Genomic DNA, 25,861 nt, shown 5'->3' with positions numbered 1-25,861 from the left:
TAAGGAAAATATGAAATTTTACAAGGCATTGAGGTCATTTGAATGTCCACAAGTGACAATAAGTCACCGTAGACATATTAGAAATTTTTTTTAAAAAATATAATAATAATACTTTTCTATTTTGACAAAGTGAATCTTCAAAATAAAAAAAAGTATATCAACGAAAAAAGTTTCAAAAATATAAATTGGAGTGAGAAAATGAAGCTAAATTATGTTTGCAAATTAAAACATACCAACTCACAGGTTATAAAATTGTTTTGTTTGCGATTGATAAGTTACTTTTATTTAAATTTCTCTTTTTATGAAAATTATAAATAAAGAAAGCCATTGGCACTAGTTTTATCTCAAACTACATGGACTTTGATCCCCATCATAGGATATGTAGGTCTCAGAGTCCAATTCTGAGTCAAGTCCTCCCTCGAAAATAAATAAATATTTCTCACTTAATTATTATCATTTTTTATACGAAACATGTGAATAAGAAAGGGATAATTAAAATTTTGAAGCCATATTAATTTAGCACAATAAACTTTAGGTAACCGTTTTTATGAACAGGTGTTGTGGGGTGCCTAACACCTTCCCTATACCTTTATAGTTGCAACAGTTGGCGACTCTATTGGGGAGAGTTAGAGAGTCAAGCCTATATAAGTTTATTGTGCTCAAAATATAATATAGTTTTTCTTTTTATTACTATTATCCTTTTTAATTTGTGTGTGCTTCCCCCCCTCTTTTCCTCTTTTCTCTATCTTTTCGCTTTTCATAACATGACTTAAGATAGATAACATGTAGGATAAATCCTAACACATAAGACTTTTATTTGTACATGTATTTTTCTCATTGTTTGACCTAATTGGTAGATGAGGGATAGATAACATTAGGAATAAGATGACAAGCTTGCATGTTCTCTTTACACATTGAACACTTGCACCTTTACCCTTACACACATAATGGGCCCTATACTCGAGTCTAAGGGTGCCTTAGGTTAGCCGAAGTTGGTAATGGCTTTCTTGAGGAATATTCATGTTCCCGAAGGTTACTATGAAAACTTCACGCCGAGTTGCTACTTATTTATTAAATTTAGTCCCTAAAGGGTTGAAAAGCTCTTGGAGGAATAAATTTATTAACTAGGGTTTCTATCTTCATGGTGGAAGCAGTTTGGTTAACAATACTAGGATCATTAGAGCAACCCAAGAACTTTGCACATAATAAATCAAGCCTACTAATATCCACATAGTATGTGGATGAGTACTCCTAAGATATCCCGACTAAGGATAATAGTTAGTGTAAGACAAAGGAGAACTTTATTTCACATCATTTCTCTAAATAAAGAATAGATAGCAAATTTATTAATTTTTTTATGAGTATTAAATGTCATCAATATTAAAATACACTATTTGGATTATAAATATCTTGTAAAAGCCATCAATGAGAAAAGAAATATATCTCTCTTAATTGATTGGCATTTTCCTTAAGGAGCAATAAGGTATCAGAGGAGTGAATAAACTTGTTAATGAATTAGTATTAATTAATATAGTATTAGACTTGCAAAAAAAAAAACTTTAACTAAAATTATGGAAAGACTCCATCTCTTATAAAATAAACTCTAGTTTTTACTCCCCTAAAATTCAATAAGGATTTGGAGGGACATAAGTTATGATTAAATTCAACAAGTTTACTCCTCTAAAATTATATTTATGACATCATTTCTTTTTCTTTCTTTTCTTTTTGTTTTTCCCCTCTTATTTTAATAGGAAATAAAGTGGATTGTTAGGAAAAGTTAGCATATAAGTGAAAGGCACAATGAATGCCATGGATGCAATTCCAATGAGAGTAGTGTATAGAGGCAAGGAGATAAAGTTGGAGGCGATGATGGAAATATTAGACAACTTAAGGGAACTCGCTTGACACATCAAAAGGAATTCATTATTTGATTTTAGGAAGAAATATGGGGATCTTTTGGACTTGCTTTACGTACCAGTTCAAACTGATGCAATGGTTGTTTTGGGATAGTATTGGGATGATACATTGAGATGTTTCATATTCCCAGACTTTCAACTCGCTCCTATAATAGAGGAATATGGTGCTTTCTTGGGGATGCCTCTTGAGGAAAGAGATCAAGTTTACAAGTACCAAGGATATCTACCATCAAAAAGTCAAATGACAAAGCTTCTTGACTTAAACATTGGGGAAGTCAAATTGTTTTGCCCAGGAAATGAGGAAAGGATTTCAAGAGCATTTATGGAGAAATACTTGAACTCCGCCTATGTTTATAGCCGATCCCAAGCCCAGGTAAAGGAGGAGGGTTGTGTTAGGCCATCAACAGCCAATGTAAAATTTTGTTGAATCTATCATGAACATGGACAATAGACGTTATAATGTTAATGCTAGGTCGTTCCCCGTAAGTAACGCGCTGCATGGCTCGAGTACAGTGATAAGTGAGTTAGAGCCGTTGCATCGGCACCCGGATGTAGTGTTAAATGAGCAAGGGCTACCGCGTCATTCTGGACGCACACGGCTAAAGAAGTTAGTCCATAAGAGCAAAATTAGATTTGGTACTTGGAATGTTGGGACATTAAATTGTAAATCTGTAGAGGTTGTAGGGGTTATGATTCAAAGGAAAATCAATATCCTTTGACTGCAAGAAACAAAATGGCGTGGAGAAGAAGCTAAGGATATTCAAGGTTTCAAACTTTGGTATACAGGAAAAGTAAGTGCACGTAATGGAGTAGGCATCATTATAGATAAGGAGTGAAAGAAGAACGTTGTAGAAGTTAGCAGAATTAGAGACAGAATTATTTCCTTAAAAATGATAATTGGATGTGAGACTGTTAAAATTGTTAGCGCTTATGCGCCGTAAGTCGGGACAGAAGCCAGTCTTAAGGAATTATTTTGGGAGGATCTGGAGGGGTTGATTCGACATATACCATAGAGTGAAAAGATTTTTATTGGAGGAGACTTTAATGGGCATGTCGGGAGGGAAGCTGGTCAGTATGTGAGGGTGCATGGTGGTTTTGGTTTTGGAGAGCTAAACAATGAAGGACAAACTCTTCTTAATTTCTCATTGGCATATGATTTTAAGATTGCCAACACTTGTTTCAAGAAGAGAGATGAGCATCTCATCACTTACAAAAATGGAGCCTCAAGGTCACAGATTGATTTTCTTTTGGTTAGGAACACAGATAGAAGACTTTGTAAAAATTGTAAGGTGATCCCCGGAGATGCTGTAACGACACAACATAAGGTCCTAGTCCTTGATGTGTGTATTATGAGTAGTAAAATCCAAAAATGTTGACAAGTAGTAACACCAAGGATTAGGTGGTGGCAATTAAAAAGTGAGAAGCAAGATATTTTCAAGCAAAATCTTTTGGATAAAGGAATTTAGGAATCTCAGGGAAGTGCTAACATCATATGGGAGGATATGGCTAAAAAGATACGGGAGGTTGCAAAAGTAGTTTTGGGAGAATCAAAAGGTTCTGGTCCGAGAGATAAGGAGTCTTGGTGGTGGAATAATAGTGTACAGGACAAAATCAAGTATAAGAAGAACTGTTTTAAAGCCATACATTTGTGTAACAATGAGAAAAATTGGGAAAGGTACCGTATGGCTAAGAAGGAAACTAAGAGAGCTGTGGGTGAAGCACGTTCTAAAGCTTTTGAAGAATTTTATAAGAGCCTTGAGACGAAGGAAGGAGAGCGAAATATTTATAAGATTGCCAAGAATAGGGAAAGAAAATCAAGAGATCTAGAACAGGTAAGGTGTATTAAGGATGAAGAGGGAAGAATTTTAGTTACAGATAATGAAATTAAAAATAGATGGGAGACTTACTTTTCTAAACTTTTCAATGATGGAGAGGATTCATCTAGTAACTTGGAGGATTTAGTAACTGGTGAAGGAGAACAAAATTTGTCATTCTATCGAATAATACGTGATAAGGAGGTAAAGGAAGCTCTTAAGAAAATGGCAAATGGTAGAGCCAACGGACCTGATTGTATATCTATCAAAGCATGGAAATGTTTAGGTGAAGAAGGAGTGAGATGGTTAACTAAGTTATTTAATATGATTTTACAGTCCAAGAAAATGCCTGATGAGTGGAGGAGAAGTACATTAATTCCTATTTATAAAAATAAAGGAGATATTCAGAATTGTACTAACTATAGAGGGATTAAACTCATGAGCCACACAATGAAATTGTGGGAGAAAGTAATTGAGCACAGGTTGAGATTGGAGACAAGTATTTCTAAGAATCAATTTAGTTTTATGCCAGGTAGATCAACTACAAAGGCGATTTATCTACTAAGGGGATTAATGGAAAAGTATCGTTGTAAAGATAAAGATCTACACACGATTTTTATTGATTTGGAAAAAGCTTATGACCGTATACCAAGAGAAGTGGTTTGGAAAGTGTTGGAAAAAAAGGGAGTACGGATTGCTTATATTAAAGCCATACAAGATATGTATGAGGGGGCAAAAACTAGTATAAGAACGCCTAGTGGTCAAACAAAGGATTTTCCTATGAAGATTGGACTACATCAGGGATCATCTCTGAGTCCTTATTTGTTCAACTTGATCTTAAATGTTTTGACGGAACATATTCAAGAGGAAATTTCGAAATGTATGCTCTTCGCGGATGATATAGTTCTTATAGTAGAGACAAGAGAAGAGATTAATTGTAAACTTGAGTTATGGAGGAGGACATTGGAGTTGAAAGGTTTTTGTCTGAGTAGAAGTAAGATGGAATATTTATATTGTAAATTTGGTAAAGGACTATTCGACAATAATTTGGAAGTGAAATTGAGAGATCAAATTATACCTCAAGTGGAAAAGTTTAGATATTTGGGAGCCATTATTCAAAATGATGGCGAAATCAATGGAGATATTTCACATAGAATTCAAGCTGGGTGGTTTAATTGGAGAAAAGCTAAAGGAGTTATTTGCGATCGTAAGGTGCCTAATAAACTTAAAGGAAAGTTTTATCGCACTGCTATCAGACCGGCAATGTTATATAGTAGTGAATGTTGGGCTCTAATGGGACAGCAAGAGCATAAAGTTGGAGTAGCAAATATGAGAATGTTATGATGGATGTGCGGACATACACGTAAAGATAAAATTCGAAATGAGCACGTATGTGAAAAAGTGAGGGTGGCACCTATTGAGGAAAAAATGGTAGAAAATCAGTTGAGATGGTTTGGGCATGTACAAAGAAGACCAAGAGAGGCACCAGTGAGAAGAGTGGAACATATAACTTTGAGTCCAATTAAGAGAGGTAGAGGAAGGCCTAAGAGAACACTCTTGAAAGTTGTTGAACATGATCTCTTAATTAATAATATTCCTAAAAGCTTGATAAATGATAGAGCACAATGGCGTCTTGCAATCCATGTAGCCGACCCCACCTAATGGGATAAAAGCTTGTTGTTGTTGTTGTTTGTTGTTTTATGGAGAAATACTTGGTCAAATTGGCTGAGCAGAAAAGATGGATTGTTTTCAATAAGGTCTTTGTTATGGTAATTTATGGAATAATTCTGTACCCATTCACTATAGGGATAATTGATTTACACACAATTAATGTGTTTTACATGGTAGAATATCACCAAATTATACTGGTAATTCTAGCAGAAACATGCATGACCTTAAGTGTAATATCTTCCTTGACATTACTAAAATTTACCACACAATCATAACAAACAATCATAACTAGGAGCAAGGATTGCTCCTAAGTTTACATTATAGATATAAGGGTTAAAACTAATAATCTTTTAGAAATAATTGTGGAATATTTGGGATCCCATAAAAACCCTTCAAATTTATAGTTTGAGCTCAAACTTAATGATTTATAAAGGTATTGGAAGCATGGAAAAGTTTTGGGAAGCAAAATACTTCAAAACAGGGCAAAAAATATCATTTTTGAGTATTTTAGCCCATGCACCATGGCTCGTGGTCCATATGTCACGGCATGTGGCACAGAAAGGCAAGTTTGGCTGCTATATCGTGTGCCGCAACTTGTGTGAAATGAGCCACGGCACACGTGTCCATGACAGCAATTCTGTCATGACAACTTTTTTGGACGAACTTTGAACACACGCCATTTTCACATCCGATGTCCAATTGGAGTGATTCAAGTGCTCACGCGAAGCTTTTTCAATAAGCTAACTAATGGTCTGAAACCGTATGAGAATTTTAGACACTCGGATGCAAAAGTTAGTTTTTAAAGTGATTTTCAAGCATCCAAGTACCCAAACTCAAAACTTATACCATTAACCCATTTTGAGGCTTGCAATAGACCAAAATACACTTGATTAAGCATTCAAACACACAAAAACATACCAAACACAAAATTTGGCTACTTAATGCCCATTTCACCCAATATGGCCAAAATACAAAATCAACACCATATACACTATTTGGCCTCTATTGCCACATAATACACTATATATACATTGTCACCACATAGATAAAACATTTATTACACTTATATTAGTATTTTAGCCCATCACCACAAAAATTGCCACATATTCACATCGTATATAATATTAGGCTAAAATACAAAATAACATAGCATGAAACAAGTGCAACCAATCAAAATGATATGCATTCCTAGTTGGCAACATATAATATCATCCATTAAAGTTTATGTACACGACTCAAAATAAAATTAGACTTTACAACGATAAGTAGCAAGTACACTAGCCCTTGATCGATTCCTTCCTTTGCTCAATCTCAGTAGTAGAACCTATAAAATGACAACCACGGGGTGAGATAAAAATCTCAGTAACTAAAATAATCTACATTATTGATTAACATGCTAAGTTATAAACAAGCATTAAAATAAGTAAAATAACCACACCATATAAAATCACCACAAGTTACATGCATGATTACTAACCATCTAGTCCTCCAATACTCCCAACCAAACTGGTAGGCTATTTCATGGAATCAAACACATGTATGGTCCCTAAGCTTACCATTCATGATAGGACTACCCAGCCAAGGTGTCCTGAACCACTTTTAAACTGCTGGTTCCCCATATTATAAGTATTTGGGGTGTCGTTACTCTAATACCGCATCCTATGGATGCTAAAGAGCATAGTCTCCAACACCACACCCTTTTGGGTACGAAGGAGAGTAAGTCTCTAATACCGCACCCATTTTCGGGCACTAAGGAGAAATATGTGCTGCACCTAGCATCTCGAGGTGCTAGCCATGCCATATGGACTTAATCTTCATTAACTCTACTAAGGTGACCTCCCACCCTCTAATGTGCCACATTTCACTACATATCTCCACTTGACCATACATAAACCACTTTCTAAACCAATATAATGAATATTACTATTTACTTTAAAAACTTGACATTTTACAAATCAATACTCCATTCATTTTCTAAAATAGTTAACTTTTATAGAATTCATACATATGTACATAACAAATCATACAAGAACAACTTGAGAATAACTTATACAAGATAATAAATAATGCAAATTATCTAGTTACCTTAACCCTTTTGTTACTAAAAGGGTTACTCGTGGTACTAAATCTCTTCTTGTGTTAAGACAAATCCTCTCACACTATAATCTACATCAACAAGTACTATATGTTAATTTTCAATTAACATAAGCACTATTAGCTACCAATAACATCCCAAGTCTCCCACTTCTCACTCATATTCTCAACAAAGAGGCTTGTTAAGATTACAATGTGTTCACACAATCTCTTCAAGCCTCCCTCTAACTCTATCACAACATAACACTTAATATCTCAACTTAACACACTTTAAAACCCCATGATCAAATTAGGGCTTAATCTAACTTTCACCAAACAACAAAGTAGCTTCATATTATCATATATCTAAGATTAATAAACCTAAATCAAACCTTTAGAGTCAATAGAAACCTACAAAACATAGACTCATAGCTTAATACATTTAGAGTAAATTCTCCTACTTTCAAATACCATGGAAAATGAGATGAAAAGATAGAGGAGAAAGGTAGGAAACTTACTCAAGAGTTTAAAGGCTCAATTTATCTTCAAAATCCTCCCAAAATGATGCCTTAGTAGTGCCCAAAGCTTTCCCCTTCATGTTCTAAGTTTCCTACCACAAAAACTATCATTTTCTAATAATTTTCAAAAATTTAAGTTGTTTGCTGTGCTGTGCACCACAGCGCACACCACACAAGTCGTGGCTCATGATGCAGCGAGCAAAATGTTAATTTTGCTCCCCTCGATGCCACCCGACTTAATTCAACTTCTATACTAACTCAATTTAGAGCCAAATATCACTCAAAAAGCCAATTAGCAACCCAAAACATAATTAAATTAATTAATCATATTTTTTAACTAATTTATCTCTTAATTAGTCAATTTTTTCTAGATTTAAAGTTTTTAGATGTTACATTAAGCCATTGCCATACTATGAAAAAGAGAAGATTGAGGTGTTGCCTTCACTTATTAAATGTGTGGATTATGAATCACTCGTACGGAAAAGAATTCCAAGAAGGAAAATGGCATAATTCTTATAATCTACTTGCTGCATTCAAAAATAAAGAAGGTAAGACCATATTAGATTGAAAAAGGTGGAGCAAAGTTTTTAATCAACTTTGAGAAGGAAGAGTTTATTGGAAATTGATATGGTGGAACAATGAGAAAAATAATTTATCAATATGGGGATTTCTTAAATGTTCTACTCATGGGTCCATAAGGAGGAATAAACTACAATCCTATATTATTATTGAGACAGCTGGGTTTCCAACAAAAAATCCCTTTAGGAGGTGTAGTTTAGAGAATTCAATTCCATCATGATGATGCCACAACTAAGGATCTAAGTGAAAAGGTAGCAAGTGCATGGAGTAAAATTTTATATAGAAGGAAGTTGGAGTTAGGGGTGCGTCTAATAAGGGCAGATGAAGGTTATCTAACCTGGTTAATAAAAAGGATTAAGGGAACTAATCCAGTATTTGCTCACCCTAATCCCTTGCTCAACAGTGACGTAACAAAAGCATAAAAGAAATTAATAAGGCAATTCAAAAGAAGGGGTGAAGAAATAGAAAGGTTGATAAAAGCATACCAGGAAAACAAAGAAGCTTTAATCCACCTACAACATGAGTATGCTTCTTTACAAGAGCATATAAAAAGGATGAAGAGGCAAGATATGTGGCAAAAGAGTACAAAAATAGATCAATTGAAGAAAGAGAATTTGAAGCTCAAATGCACAATGTGTGACATGCATATACAACTTAAAGAGCATGATCAGAAGATGAAGGATAACAGGATTAAGTTGATGAAAGTCACTAAAGAGAGAGATGCTCTCAATGATAAAGTACAAGCCCTTCATCTTTTAAAGAGTTTATCACAAAAGGTGGAGATGGTTACTAAATAGTTGGAGGCAAAAATAAATGAATTAGCAACAGTTAGAAGAGATACATCCGACACAATTCAAAATTTATTGGAACAAATACACCAACAAACTGATGCATTAGATGATTGAAGAACACTTTATTCTAGAAAAGTAGAAGAGGCAGAAAAATGGAGAGATTGTGCTGAAAGTTGGATTCAATTGGCAAATATAATCATTCCAAAATTCTTGAAAGTTTGCACATAAGCAGAGCACATGATCCATCCTTTTAATACTACAGCAAAAGTATTAAATTTCATTATGCTATGTGATGTCATGGGGGAAATAAGGGCATTAGCACAATCATGGTGATGCAAGGGAATTATATGTAAACATTCTTGTAAAATATTTGGGTTATTTATACCAAGAGGTTCTCTTTTGTAATGAACATCATTCATAAAGAAACTAGAATTCTTATAAATTGATTGCCAACCTTATATTCTTATGAATATAATATATATCTTAAAGGAATAAGGAAACTACAATAATTGTTCAAATAAGTGGTGATTTGCTTTCAAGTGACCTATTATTTTGTATGCTAACTCTACGTGACAATCTACTAATTTCCATTTTTTTAAAATGATCTATAATTTATTTTTTTAATAGGGAAGATAACATTGCTCTGGTAAAGAATTCATTTAACCAAACTCATTACCCTACCTGGATTTATTTGACTCACACTCAAGTTAAGGCTTTGGTAATGGAGGTTCATGAAAGCATGAGGAAAAAATGGAAGAAGAAATATCATCTTTGAAAAACCAAGTGACCCTTATACAAGCTCAAATGTGTGAAATGTTGAAATTATTACAAAATATGAATACAAGTGGGACAATTAACACTAGTAACAGTCAAACCCCTAGTAGAACCTAAGGAAATGAGTCTTTACAGCCATAAGGGGGGTTGTTAATAGTACGGAAGTGAGTGGAAGGATTGATCCTATAGCAAAATCTCCTAAACAACCGATCCAAGAGTGGAATAAGGGAGATGTATATATATATATAACATCTCGGTTATAAATCCAACTAAAGGTTTTAATAATGCATTACTTAAGGGCATGAAAGACAATTCCAAAGATAGTTGGAAGGAAGAGATGTCAGAAATGAAAGATCAACTTTGAGCTTTACAAGGTCCAGTTACTTGGGGATCTCTTAAGATTGACAACTTTGCTTGCCACCTGAAGTACCTATTCCAAAAAAATTTAACGTACTAGAGTTTACCAAGTATGATGGTCATGGTTACTTATTGCACAAAGATGTCAGTTTGGTCAAGGAAAGAAAAGTTCCTCATTAATTTCTTCTAGGAAAGTCTCACAAGGAGTGCGCTAAGGTGGTTTATGAAATATGATCGCTCCAAATATAAGAAATGGGGTGATTTGGTTGATGCATTTATGAAATAACATAGGTTTAACTTAAGCATAGCCCCAACAAGGGAACAGTTAGAAGGGATCAAAAAGAAGGCTAATGAGACTTTTAAGGAATATGCCCAAAGATGGAGATCAGTTGCTTCTGAAGTTCAACATCCTTTAATTGAGTCTAAGTTATGAACCTATTTTATTAACGCTTTAGCTGAGCCTTATCATAAGATTATGTTAGGAATGGAAGCTCAAGATTTTTTTGATCTTATTGAAGTAAGTAAACAAATTGATACAAGCATACGAAGAGGAAGATTAGAAAATACACTCTTAGAAGCCAAGAAAGGACAAGTAGGGAAGAAAAAGGAAGGAGATGTCAATTATGTGCAAGGACCCTACCAACAATCCTTCAATCGTATCCATAACCCTTCGTATGCTCAACCTAACAACTTTGCATGATTTGATTCAACACGGCCAAGGGCAGAATTTTATCATGCTCTTCCAAATGCTCAATTTAATCATCAAATGGGTAATCAAAACCATAGTAGATTAAGACCAGTAAGGCTGCCTCAGGACGAACACTTATTATCGAACTCTAATATTACATGAATGAAGTTGTATAAAGATTTAGTTGCAAAGAATCTCATGGGGCCTCAGCCTGTTAAACCTCTCCAACTACCTTTCCCAACTTAGTATGATCCACACGTAACATGTGAATACTACATCAGGGTTGTTGGCCACTCTGTTGACAAATATGATGCTTTTAGAAGACATGTATTTCTTCTATTAGATAACAATCATATTGGGATTTAAGACAGGTAACAATCCTAATATTACCACCAATCCTCTACCTGAGCATGAAAAAGGAAAGCCAGTTGCCATGATAGATAATGACATTAGCCTCTCAAAAGCAATAGAAGACATTCCTTGCACCATGAAGCAGCTGTGCAAGCACTTAAGAGAATTAGGCTACATTCAACAAAGCTTTGGGAGCAATAAAAGAACTACTCAAATTATGCTTACTTTTTGTGAATATCACCAAGAAGCTATGGGTCATGACATTAAAAAATGTATTCCCTTTAAAGAGCTGGTTCAAAGAATGATAATATTAGGGATTGTGGTCATTAACAGGAAAAATATGAGAAGCGTATGTGCATTAGATAGGAAGTTTACCTATTTTGTAATCAACAAGGAGTCGCAAGCTACAGAAGGAAAAAATTCATCCCATAAGACAAATAAGCCAATTTATGAAGTAAAGGAATCAATTGAAAAATCCCTTTTGCTTATCAACAAAACATCTCATAATGTCAGTGATAAGAAGCCTATAGCTCTCCTCCACATACCAGCACCATTTCCATACCATAGCAATCATGCTGTTCCTTAGAATTATGGCTTAAGAATTGAAGGCCCTTTCGATCAAGGGATACTAAACAAAGTTAGTAATGTTGACAATACTATTGGTGGAATTACATGAAGTGGTCAAATTTATGCTAGCAAAACCTATATGCTAGGGAATAAGGGTTTAGAAGTTAGAGAAAGCTCAGGCACTACAGAATTTACTATGAAAGGAAAAGAAGAAGGGACTGATGAATTTTTAAAGATCATGAAACAAAGTGAATATAACATTGTAGAGCAATTGAATAAGACACTAGTGCAAATTTCTATATTATCTCTCATTTTGAATTCTGAAGTACATAAAAAGGCTTTACAAAATGTTCTAAATGAAGCTTATGTGTGCCCAAACATAACTCCTGAGAAAGTGGTTAATCTGGTTAATGCTATGAAAAACTCTACATTGATTGCATTCTCTGAAGATGAGATCTTCCCGACAGCTTCTCAATGCCCAAAAGCACTCCACATTACTTTAAAGTGCCATGGTTACATAATAGCCAAGGTTTTGATTGATGGAGGTTCTGCCTTAAATGTCTTACCTCAGCCTACCATAGAACTTTTACCTGTTGATGCATCTTGCATGAAATATAGTGACGTGGTAGTTAGGGCATTTGATGGGACAAGACGAGAAGTCATAGGCAATGTCTACCTTTCATTACAGATTGGACCAAGTACTTTTGTGGTAGAATTTCAAGTTATGGACATCGATGCTGCATATACCATGTTACTTGGTAGGCCTTGGATTCATGATGCTGGAGCTGTACCCTCGACTCTACACCAAAGACTCAAGTACATTGATGACAGAAGACTTATTACTATAAGAGGAGAAGAGGAACTAATAATTAGTAAGCCGAGTGCAGTACCTTATATTGAGAATACCGAGCAATCTTTTAAAAGTGCATATCAAAACTGAGTTTGTTGAGATTGACCAATCAAATAAGGAGGTGAATCAAGTCATGGCTAAGATTATGAAGAACCATGGATTTAAGTTGGGAAAAGGATTAGGAACAAAGTTGCAAGGGATGAAAGAGCCAATAATACTCCCAGAAAACCCAAAATGTCAAGGTCTGGGGTATGAGCCTTCCTTAGAAGCATCAATGACAAGGTAAATGAAGTTGAAGAAAGGAAAGAATCAAGATAAGTTAAAAATCCCACATATTCATGAAACGTTTCCATCACCTACAGAGATAATCAATCCAAATGGTTCTATAGCTATAATGAGTGAAGAAGACAAAGGGAACTCAAAAGGAGTATGGATACATCCAGACATTCCAAGAAAAGAGTTGGACAATTGGGAATCTAAGGAGATTGCAAATGTCATGTTACTAAAGTAACACTTCAAAGTGTTGTTTCACTTTTTAAGTTAATTTGTGTACTCTTGAACCTCATTTTATTTGAGGAATGAATGCAATATTTTGTTTTCTTCTTTGTCTTCTCCTTTTGCCCTTTCCTTATTTTCCACCTTGTCATTTTTTTGTTTTCTTTTTCTTTTTCATTTTTTCTTTCTTCTTTCTTTTCTTTCTTTCTTTCTCTGCTCTTACTCTCTCCATCCATAATGTTTTTCTCATATTCCTATTCACATCTTATACATATAAATACTAATTCACCTTGCATGATAATCTTTCAGGGAATTAGAATTCTCAAAACTCCTGCCTAACCCATTGGTTCCTAAGCATAGTTTAAATGAACCATGTTTCACTATGGATACATATGACTATGAAACTGATAAAGATGAAGAAATGCCCTTAATATTTGCAAAAAATGAAAGAATCTTCTGAACGAGGCATCATGCCACATGAAGAGTCAATTGAAATTGTAAATTTAGGGACAAAGATAAAAAGGAGTTGAAAATTATTGATAATCTAGAGGAAGAGGAGATGATTAGTTTGTTTCGAGAGTCTCTTGATGTGTTTGCGTGCTCATACTTGGATATGCCAGGGATTGATTTAGAGATTGCTGCTCATAAGTTACCTTTACATCTTGATAGTAAACCTAAGAAGCAAAAATTATGAAGAATGAGCCCTAATATGTCACTTAAAATTAGAGAAGAAGTAAATAAATAGTAGGAAGCCAGATTCTTAGAAGTCATCAAATATCCACAATGGGTTGCAAGCATTGTTCCAATGCTAAAAAAAGATGAACAAGTTAGAATGTGTGTAGATTATAGGGACTTGAATCATGCTAGCCCTAAGGATGACTTTCCCTTACCACATATAAATGTGCTCTTGGATAATACGGCACGCAATTATAGATATTCCTTTATGGATGGTTATTCAAGATACAACTAGATTCCTATACATGTGGAGGACAAACATAAAACTACTTTCATTACACCTTGGGGTATCTTTTGCTATAAGGTGATGCCCTTTGGATTAAAAAATGCACATGCAACTTATCAACGAGCTATAGTGGCACTATTTCATGATAATAAAGAGATTGAGGTGTATGTGGATGACATGGTAGCTAAGTCTACTGAAGATGAAAGCCATGTGTAGTTCTCTAAAAAGTGTTTGAGCACTTGCATAAATACGAGCTCAGGTTAAACCCTATTAAATGCATATTTGGAGCCTCATCAGGAAAATTGCTAGGTTTTATCATCAGTAAGAAGGGCATATAGGTAGATCCGAACAAGGTTAAAGCAATTCATGACATAAGGCCTCCACAAACAGAGAAAGAGGTTCGCAACTTCTTAGGGCACTTGAATTATATATCTAGATTCATAGCCAATCTAACTGCTACTAGTGAACTACTCTTTAAATTATTACAGAAAAATCATACTGACCAGTGGGATGAACATTGTCAACAAGCTTTTGACAAATAAAGGACTACTTATTGAACCCTCCACTATTAGTACCTCCAATACTTGGTCGGCCTTTAATCCTTTACTTAACCATAAGACCTACATCTATGGGTGCAATACTAGGAGAACTTGATAAAACTGGCAAAAAGGAAAAAGAAGTTTATTATTTGAGCAAAAAGCTCAATGATTGTGAATCACGCTATTCACTCATTGAAAAGACATGTTGTGGTTTAATATAGGTTACTCAACGACTAAGGCAATACATGTTGTATTATACCACATGGTTGATTTTACGAATGGATCCAATAATATATATTTTTGAGAGTCCTCATGTGTCAAGTCAAGTTTCTAAGTGGCAGGTAATACTCTCGAAATATGATGTGAAATACATGACTCATAAGTCAATTAAAGGAAGTGTCATTGTAGACTATTTGGCAGTAAATCCTATGGAGGAGTGCCAACCTATAAATTTTTAATTCTCAGGCGAGGATGTTCTTGTTGCAGAGGAGGAAGAATAAGGGGAAGAGAAATGGAAGATGTACTTTGATGAGGCAGCAAATATCTATAGAAATGGGTTAGCAGCAGTACTAGTATCCCCAGAAGGCAGACAATTCCTATTAGCCATCAAATTAGGCTTTGACTGTACCAACAATATGGCTGAGTATGAAGCATGTTTAAATGGCTTACAAGCTGCTGTGACATTAGGCATTAAGGAACTTGATGTTTTTGGAGATTTCGCTCTTGTTATTTATCAAGCAACTGGCGAGTGGCAAACTAAAGATTCCAAGTTAATCCCAAATCAAAAATATCTCACCCGGTTAATTAATAAATTTGACAAGGTGAGATTCCATCACTTACCTCGTGATAAGAATCAATTCACTGATGCTTTAGTGACACTAGCTGTCATAGTTAAGTTGGATTGTGGAATTCATGTTCAACCAATTAGAATTGAGGCCAAAGTTAATCCCGCATGTTGCTTAAATGTTGAAAATGAAATGAAAACACAGCCATAGTTTGATGATATAAAAAGTTACATAAAAAGCGGAGAATACCCTTTGGAAACAACGGAAAATGACAAGAAGACTATTCAATGTATGGTAATGAATTTCTTCCTTAGTGGGGATGTACTGTACAAAATAACTTTTGATGGTACACTACTTCAATATGTTGACTCAGGGGACACACAAAAAATTTTAAAGGAGATTCATGAAGGAATATGTGGAACTCACGCTAATGGCCAAACAAGTTTAAAGACATGGTTATTTTTGGCTAACTATAGAAAGAGATTGCATTGAATATGTCAAAAAATGCCATAAATGCCAAATTTATGCTGATCAAATACATGCCCCACCTCAACCGCTTTTCAACCTCGTGGCCCCATGGCCTTTCTCTTTATGAGGACTTGATGTTATAGGTCCAATCAATTCTAAGGTCTCAAATGGGCACTGTTTCATCCTTGTAGCTATTGATTATTTCACAAAATGGATAAAGGCTGCTTCTTTTGCTAGCATCACCCAAAAGGCCTTTCTTAGATTTCTAAAAATGAACATTATTTGTAGATATGGTCTACTAGAATGGATTATTATAGACAATGCGCCTAATTTGAATGGGATTGAAGTTTAGAAGTTGTGTGAACAATTCAAAATTAAATACCATAAATTAGTACCTTATCGACCTTAAATGAATTGAGCGGTTGAAGCAGCTAATAAAAATATTAAGAAGATCATTGGAAAGATGACAATCACATATAAGGATTGGCATGAGATGCTTCCATATGCTCTTTATGGGCATCGCACGACTATGCGTGTGTCAACTGGGGCAACACCTTACTCATTGGTGTATGGCATGGAGGCTGTGACTCCAATTGAAGTAAAAATACCCTCATTAAGGGTGGTCATAGAATCTATGTTGGAAGAAAATGAATGGATTAAAACTCAATTTAAACAATTGAATATGATAGAAGAAAAGCGATTAGCAGCCATATGTCATGGGAAATTATACCAAAGGAGGATGGTAAAGACTTTTAATAATAAGTTACGCCCAAGAAAATTTAAGCCAGGAGACCTAATCTTGAAAAAAAATCCTCCCAAATCAGGAAGATTGCCGAGGTAAATGGGCTCCTTCATACTAAGGCCCTTATGTTGTAAAGCAAGCCTTTTCAAGAGGCACCCTTATTTTAGTAGATATAGAGGGCCAAGAATTATCAAAACCTATAAACTCAGATACTGTGAAGAGATATTTTGCGTGAAGATAAAATACCTGATAGGTTGAAAACCAAAAAAGCCAACCTAGGCAAAAGTTAAGGCAAAATAAAAAAAGATCAAACGAAGATGCCTGCTAGGTTGAAAACCTAAAAAGGGCACCTAGGCAAAAGTTAAGGCAAAATATATATAATAAAAAGAGAGAGAGAAGAAGGTCAAGTAAAAATGCTTGCTAGGTTGAAAATTTGAAAAGACAACCTAAGCAAAAAATAAGGCAAAAGAGTGGAAGATTTGAGCAAAAGTTATGGCAAACTGAAATATTGTATTAAGGGGTTAGAAAGACTTTTGTCTTACTAGAATAATGTGGACAAATGCTTCATGCAATCAGTGCTTACGCCACATATATCCATAGTGACTTATGAATCCATTGCCAATATTGCAAAGGATCCAATAAGGAAGCTTCTTTTATCCCAACATTTTGTTTTGTTGAGATTCCTCTTATTAAATTTTCCCCTTTCTTGTAACTCCAAGTGGTTTATTCAATCGATAAACTAATTTTTCATGAAATATAATCTCTTGTCCTTTATTTACATAATCCTTATTGCATTCTTTCTTATTTATAAAATCAGCCTTATTAGAGACATAACACTTTGTATTATACATTTTATATGTGCTACAACACTTTCTCCTTTATTCCCATAAGTTTCGACAATAAAGGGGTCACTCTTAGGATTTTGGATAAATTAGGGGCACGTACTTCACCCAAATTACACTAGATTCCTTCATTCACCTATCCTATATATTGTCACTAAATCTTAAGAATGGGTTGGTTAAACGAAATGATTACATAAAGCAATTATATCTTCTACCTAGCATGAAGGCATGTTAGTGCCATTTTTTTATTTATTTATTTACAAGAAATTTAATATAAAAAAATGAACGAAAGAAGGAAACAAGAGAAAGAGGATACATAATAAAATTATCATTACAAATAGTATATCACATTTATCGCTTGAAGCCCTATAAAGGCAGGCACCCACCAAAAGCCCTACTTGGATAGGCATTTCCTTATCACTCGAAGCCCTGTAAAGACAAGCACCTACCAAAAGCCCTACTGATAGGCATTTCCTTACTGCTCAAAGCCCTGTAAAGATAGGCACCCACCAAAAGCCCTACTTGGGCAGGCACTTCCTTACCAATCGAAACCCTATAAAGATAGGCACCCACCAAAAGCCTTACTTAGGTAGGAACTTCCTTATCGCTCGAAACCCTGTAAAGACAGGCACCCACCAAAAGCCCTACTTGGGTAGGCACTTCTTTACCTTTCAAAGCCTTATAAAGACAAGCACTCACTAAAGCCTTACTTAGGTAGGCACTTCCTTACCGCTCGAAGACCTGTAAAGACAAGCACCCATTAAAAACCTTACTTGGGTAGGCACTTTCTTACCATTCAAAGCCCTGTAAAGATAGGCACCCACCAAAGGCCCTACTTGGATAGGCACTTTCTTACCGCTCAAAGCCTTACAGAGAGAGGCTTACTTGAGTAAGCAATAAAATATATGTTTCTTTCTTCATTCATTTCTAAGATAGGAATATCATCTCATGAAATCCTCACTTAAAAAGCAAATGGAGAAAGGCATCTAGTCAACATATATTTTCTTTAGATCATACTCAATTGTTTACAACATCTTTCTATATTTTATTTGGTCATTTTGATTTGCATCACATTGCTAAAAAAAAATCAATTCATTATGTTTGTTATCCAATAGTCTCGTATTTAATCACATCCTGTTGTGTCAGGGGCAATTAGGTCATTTCATAGATATTACATAGTTGACCAAAATATGTGTTCTATCTTTATTTGTCACATATGTAAGAATTCAAAAGCACTCTATTTCATATACTTACATAAGAAACAAATAAAGAAGGGCAACTGTGAACACTGTATTTTGTTCGAGCATATTTTACATTTAATAAAAATAATAATAAATTTAACCCAATATATATATATATATATATAAATACAAAAAATGAAATTTAATCTTTCTTAAGATTATATTTTCAAAATATAAAAATTTCTAGAATTTAATCTTATAATTAGGATTTTATTTCTTTTAGTTCACTGAAAAAAACTAAATATATATATATATAAATACAAAAAATGAAATTTGATCCTTTTTAAGATTATATGTTTAAAAAAAAATCTTGCTCAAATCTTTGAAATAATCTCTCAATAATTCAAAATATTGGGAGTCAAAAAAAGAATTTTTTAAAAAAAATAAATTAATTAGCAAATAAGGAGAGTGAAACGCGGCACTTTGCAACATTTCACTCCCCTTTTAGTTATTCGGCCAGAGTAACGACTGAGCAAGCAGAGCAGAGAGCAGCCCTAGATCAGACTTTTTAGCCAGAGTAGAGTAGAGCAAGCCACACACGAAAGCAAACAAAGGCAGAAGGCAAAACCCAAGACAAAAAGCCAGAGCAGAGCAGAACATACAACACATGGAAGAAACACACACACACACGGCAGTCATACACGAAGAAAGGAAGAAGAAAGCAGAAGCAAAGACTAGAAGAAAGGAAACTAGATACAGAGTATTTCAACCACCCCTGAGCACTTTCAGCCAAATGCAGAAGAAAAGCAGAGGAACCAAAAGAAAAGCAAAAAGATAGCAAACACACGTGAACATGACAAAGATAGAAACTCGGCAGAAGGGAAGGAAAAGCAAAAGAACAGAGATGATGATTTGAGATGGAAGCATGTAACGGTAAGTGATTATCTACTCTCTATATAAAGATTGAAGATTTTGGGAAAGAAAAGAGGATTCTGGGGGGGAGAAAACTGGGTGAGAAGAGATTGAAATATTCGTGAATTTTTTGAAGAAGGGGACTGAGAGAACTGGTGGAATTCATGGTTGATTCTAAAAGTAATCTGAGGCTTTGAAGGTGAGAGAGATTTGGAAATTCGCAGCTGCTGCAATAGGTTCCAAATCTATGAATCCAAATTACTCTAATTGTGATCAATTAGCCTATGTCATCTGGTTGATTATTTGCCTTTTATTTTTCTGACTGTGATTTGGTGTTGGTATAGTGAATTTGGAATTGAAAATTACTTGGAATTTTTATGTGTTTTTTCGACCAGCTTACAGAGGAATCTAGGTTTAGCTCTATATATGTATGTGTTGAACAAGTATTTGTCATGGCTGAATAATTTGTGCATGTTTGAAGTCATTTAAAAGCTCATACACGGATTAGCAATCTAAGATGTCTATTGGTTAAAAGCTGATTTCATGATCTGGTGGTTGTCATTGCGTGAACTATCCAAATTTTAGTGTTTAATGGTATATTAGTAAAAAATGAAGTATGCTTTCAAGTTTTAAAATATCAAACTAAAAGTTATGGGTCTGAATCATACTTTTTTTATTCTAAGTTTTCATGAATCACTGTTCAACTATCTGTAAGATTAGATATGATTTTATACCCCTTAGTGATCAGAGAATGTAGTTCAATTGAATTTCTAGCCTCATGGTATTTGAAGATTTATCATCGTGCTTGCTTATTAGTCATGAAAACTTGTCAATTTCATGTTGACCGTTTTGGGTATGGTTGGATTATAATATTAATCTTCATGCTCTTTGATTTATTGGCTGTGTGAGATTTTAAGAAATCCACATAGGCATTCAAAATGATCATCAATCATGTAAATCAATAAGGTTTTGCAAGTAAATAGATCCAACTTGTATATATTGATATGGGTTCCAATGATCCTCCATAAAAATTAACCTTTTTTAACTTAAATTGATAAAATATTTAAGTTTTCGTGTGAGAGTTCGATGAATTTTGATAGAAATTTAAATTAATTGCATCATCATATGGGATAATAAATCCTCACAGATGATGTGATTATCTAAATAAATAAATTTTTTATAAATAAAATAAAATAATAAATATTTTTAATAAAATTAATTAATTAAATTAATATATGTACGTGATGACTTTAAAATCTTTTGGTCATATGAGATTTCTGAATCTCTATAAATTGCTAGGATAATCATTTTGTGATGAGTTAATAAGACTTTGCTGTTATGATGATTATGAGTTTTATCATACGCTGTGAGTGATAAAAGTCCTCGTTGGCATATCGAATAAATTTTCAATATATAAAAGAAAATATATTAAAATAAAATATTTTGTAAATAATCTAAAATTTCATTTGGTAAGGAAAATATAAAATTTTACAAGGCATTGAGGTCATTTGAATGTCCACGAGTGACAATAAGTCACCGTATACATATTAGAAATTTTTTTAAAAAAAATATAATAATAATACTTTTCTATTTTGACAAACTGAATCTTCAAAATAAAAAAAAGTATATCAACGAAAACAGTTTCAAAAATATAAATGGGAGTGAGAAAATAAAGCTAAATTATGTTTGCAAATTAAAACATACCAACTCATAGGTTATAACATTGTTTTGTTTGCGATTGATAAGTTACTTTTATTTAAATTTCTCTTTTTATGAAAATTATAAATAAAGAAAGCCATTGGCACTAGTCTTATCCCAAACTATGTGGACTTTGATACCCATCATAGGATATGTAGGCCTCAGAGTCTAATTCTGAGTCAAGTCCTCCCTCGTAAATAAATAAATATTTCTCACTTAATTATTATCATTTTTTATACCAAACATGTGTAATAAGAAAGGGATAATTAAAATTTTGAAGCCATATTAATTTAGCACAATAACCTTTAGGTAACTGTTTTTACGAATGGGTATTGTGGGGTGCCTAACACCTTCCTCATACTCAATCAACTCCTAAACCTATTTTTTGATTTCACAGACCATCCTTACCTCCTGTAAATGGTTTTCCAAGATTTTTCGCAAAATTTTAGTGGTGACTCCCATTCTTCGGTCTTCTTTTCGAAGGCTGGAACCTCCACTCTCGCGCCCCATCCGCATCGCATTTACAGGTGCGACAAAGGTAGATTCATGTTCTTCAAGACTTTCGAAGAGTGTAGCTACCAAGCTCATTGATACTCCTTGTGCCTTAATAATGGTAGTGATTTTGGGTTGCCATTCCATTGGAAGACTCTTAAGAATTTTTCTAACTTGTTCAACTTGAGTGTAAGTTTTTTCCATATTTATCAAATGGTTGATAATATGGGTAAAATGTACTTGCATATCTTTAATTGCTTCTCCTTCCTTTATCTTGAATGTCTCATATTCATGAATGAGACTACTTTTCTTATTTTACTTAACACTATCAATTCCTTCATGAGCTTGTCTCAAGGCATCCCATATTTCTTTTACAATAGTATAGTGAGTGACATGATAATATTCCATTCTGTTGAGAGCATAATCAATTGTGAGTTTTTCCTTGGCATTAAGATTCAATCTTCTTTTGTCCTCATCATCCCATTCTTCTCTTATTTTTTATCTCATTAGACCATCATCTCCAAGGATCATAGGAACATATAGACCTCTGGTAACAATGTCCAATATCTCAACATCTTGAGCTTCAAGATACATCATTATTCCACTTTTCTAGAAGGGATATTCTTCTCCCTTAAATGCTGGAGGTTTCTGTGTTAACATACCTTTTCCTAGTTTATCATTTGCAAAGTTAATCATTAGTAGGATCTTTTACTCAGACAGCTAAATCAAGAATGAGTAACCGGGCTCTAATATCAATTGAAAATGCCCTAAGAGGGGGTGAATTGGACTAATTAAAAATTTAAATGAATTGCAGTAATAACAACATAAATCAAGGAACAAAATTACCAATCATGAGAGTTAGATGAGTAGAGCTTGACACAAGTGATTTATCCTAATTTGACTCCTACCACTTGAGTCTACGTCCAATTCTCAGGAACCTCTTGAGATTTTCAACTATATTACCAAGATTAATCCAGGCTCTTGGTTGCCTCAGTATATCAAGAAACTTCTCAATAAGTCTGAAAATCTCCCTCATACAAAGGTAATAATAAATTCCCTTAAGCTCCCCAAGCTTAAGTTCCTCTATTTTGAAGATGTAAAATATGGATTAATAGAGTAAATTCAAGAATTAACTACTACTACTTTTAAACTCTCTCTAAGAGTAGACATATAATCAATGAAGCTTTCTAACAATAAATGATACACAAAAGGTAGGTAAACTTTAATGCTCAAATAATCACGAAATGTTCTTGTTAGCTCACATTATTCTGTACTACTCTTCAGGTTTCATAAATAAGTCTATTCATAGTTAAGGAATATAAATGATTTGTTAGACTCATAAATTTTTCTATTAGAGGTTGCTTGTGATTTGTTTCTTTCTTTCCTTCATGTTTCCTTAGATATCTAAGCTTTATGAGGTTCTTCGGTGGAAGAGGTAATGGAAGAGTGCTCTACAATAGAGACTTTCTTTATTGTATAGTAATGACTAAAAACATTAAATGCTTCTGATAAAAGTGGTTAAAGCTTATACATTTTGGTATAATAGAGAGAAAGCTCGGTGACTCAATCAAAGATAAGAAAATAGAATAACTTCAAGAAAATAATTGTGTCTAATATCATTTAATAAAGATATAGAGTGAACACAATTGATTTCAGATGAAAAGAAAGATTGAAAGATGAGTTCTGGTGACCTTCAAAATTGAAACAAAAAATAGAGCATAAAAATGCATAGTAGTACTAGTGTTACAATGTCCATCGATAGTGATGAGCAAACTCTGATTGAAGGTCTTAGCACAAATATTGTTCTGATAGTACCAATGTAGTCCAATATGTAAAAGAAAAATATTTTTCACAATTTTATATTAATAAGGATATTTTTAAAAAGATAGCATGACACCAATGTTAGAAGGAAATAACACCGAAGTAACATGATCAATCAAACATCTTTGTAAGAGAATAGAAGGGACATTATCAGTGTTAAAGAGTTAACACAAGTGTTATAAATACTTGTGCAAAACTAGTATAGGTGCTAATGAAATAACACAGGTGTTGTCTTACTTCGAATAAGGACACGTAAAGAATAAGACTAATGTTAAATAGATAGTACCAGTGCAAGAAAAAAAGGTTTGAAGAAGAGAGAATCAATTACACAAGTTTAAAGGGATAACACCAATGTTAGAATGAGTAGGATCAGTGTTATATGCAACATAAATTAATAAAATAGTGAAGATAACTGAAGTAGTACCGGTGTTAAAGCTTCCAGTACCAGTGCTAAGAATACTTAGAAATATTTTAGAATAAGACTTCTTCAAGCACTAGGATTATAGTTAAGTCAAATACTTAACTAACAAGGATAAAACACCTTCTGTTACATATAAACTTACACTTAGCCAGATTAGATTAATATGAAGCCAATTAACTAAGGTTCAAATTAAATAACCTGAAATACATAAAACTTTTCTTTATTTTATAATCATCAAAATCAAGGTTCAATACTTCTTATGTACATCTAGCAAAGCATGTTCTTCATTTACAGCAAGAAAGTTAGAAATTATAATAGGAAGTTTCTCGCCCTCAAGAAGGAATGCATACTTCAAGTTGCTAGGTAGAGGCTTCAATTCAAGTATAGGTGGTTCAATGCTTGATGGCACTAACTTTGGAAGCTCCAATCCCTTATAGGTCAAGGGCACAATTGCTTTTGCTTCTTTTTCAAGCTTTTTCGCTTTGTTGGTACTTGTGTCCTTTTTGGTATCTCCTTCCTGTCTCATGTTCTTACTAGTGCTCAAGCTAGACACGGCCTTAGCATGTTTACCTACATCAACACAAGAAACAAGACCTTTCTTTTGCCCATTCAATTGAGTCAAGGTCAATAAGTCAAAATCATAACACTCTTCAAGAGTAGATGAAATAGAACTAGACAAGTATTCATCAATTTCCTTACAAATAGGACATGCATATTCATCAATGCATAAACATAGGGATAAGATAGATGCAAATTAATAAACATCAACGAATAAAGAATATGAGTGAGCATCAAAGGCATCATTAACAATAAGCTCAATAACATTTACCCCTAGAAGTGATTAGTCCTTAAATGAATGCTTCATTGCTTCATAGATATTGAAAGTGACAAGGTTAACTTACCTTACTCCATGTCAATTAAGTTCTTGGTCATACATATGGAGGGCCTTTTGAGAATCAAAATGTCATCTCTAAAAAATCCTCTTCCTTACTATGTGGATGCCTCAAAGACCTGTTAGCAAGTTGACATATCATGTTAGTAGCATGTATGCAATCAAGACCAAGTGACTTATAAATAGATAAAGGCATAATATTAATTGCAGCACCTAAGTCTATCAAAGAATGTGAGAAGTGTATACTACCTATCATGCAAGGAATAGTGAAAGAGCCCAGATCTTCACATTTGATTGGTAATTGGGGCTTCATTATGGCACTAACTGAAAGGGTAGTTGCACCTTAGCATTAAGAGTGAACTTCCTCTTATTTGTACAACAGTCTTTCAAAAAATTTTCATATTTTGAAACATTTTTCACAAGCTCAAGTAAAGGGACATTCACATGTATTTTATCAAATATCTCATACACTTCCCTATCTTGGCTTTTGTCCTTTGAAGGCATCCTCATCACTTGAGGAAAGGATAGTCTCCTCATTAGCTCTTAGTTTTATACCTCCTCTTGAAACGCCTTCCTTCCTTAGGTCCTCTCCCTTAGCAAAATTGTTCTCATCCTTCTTCGAAAGTAGAACCTTACACACAATCTCCTCTATGTTGTCTTCTT

This window comes from Prosopis cineraria, unplaced genomic scaffold (assembly GCF_029017545.1).
Source record: "Prosopis cineraria cultivar Desert tree isolate PC_DT_omini unplaced genomic scaffold, ASM2901754v1 PC1, whole genome shotgun sequence".
Taxonomy (NCBI): domain Eukaryota; kingdom Viridiplantae; phylum Streptophyta; class Magnoliopsida; order Fabales; family Fabaceae; genus Prosopis; species Prosopis cineraria.
The sequence above is the reverse complement of the archived record's forward strand: the minus strand, read 5'-3'. Positions refer to the sequence as shown.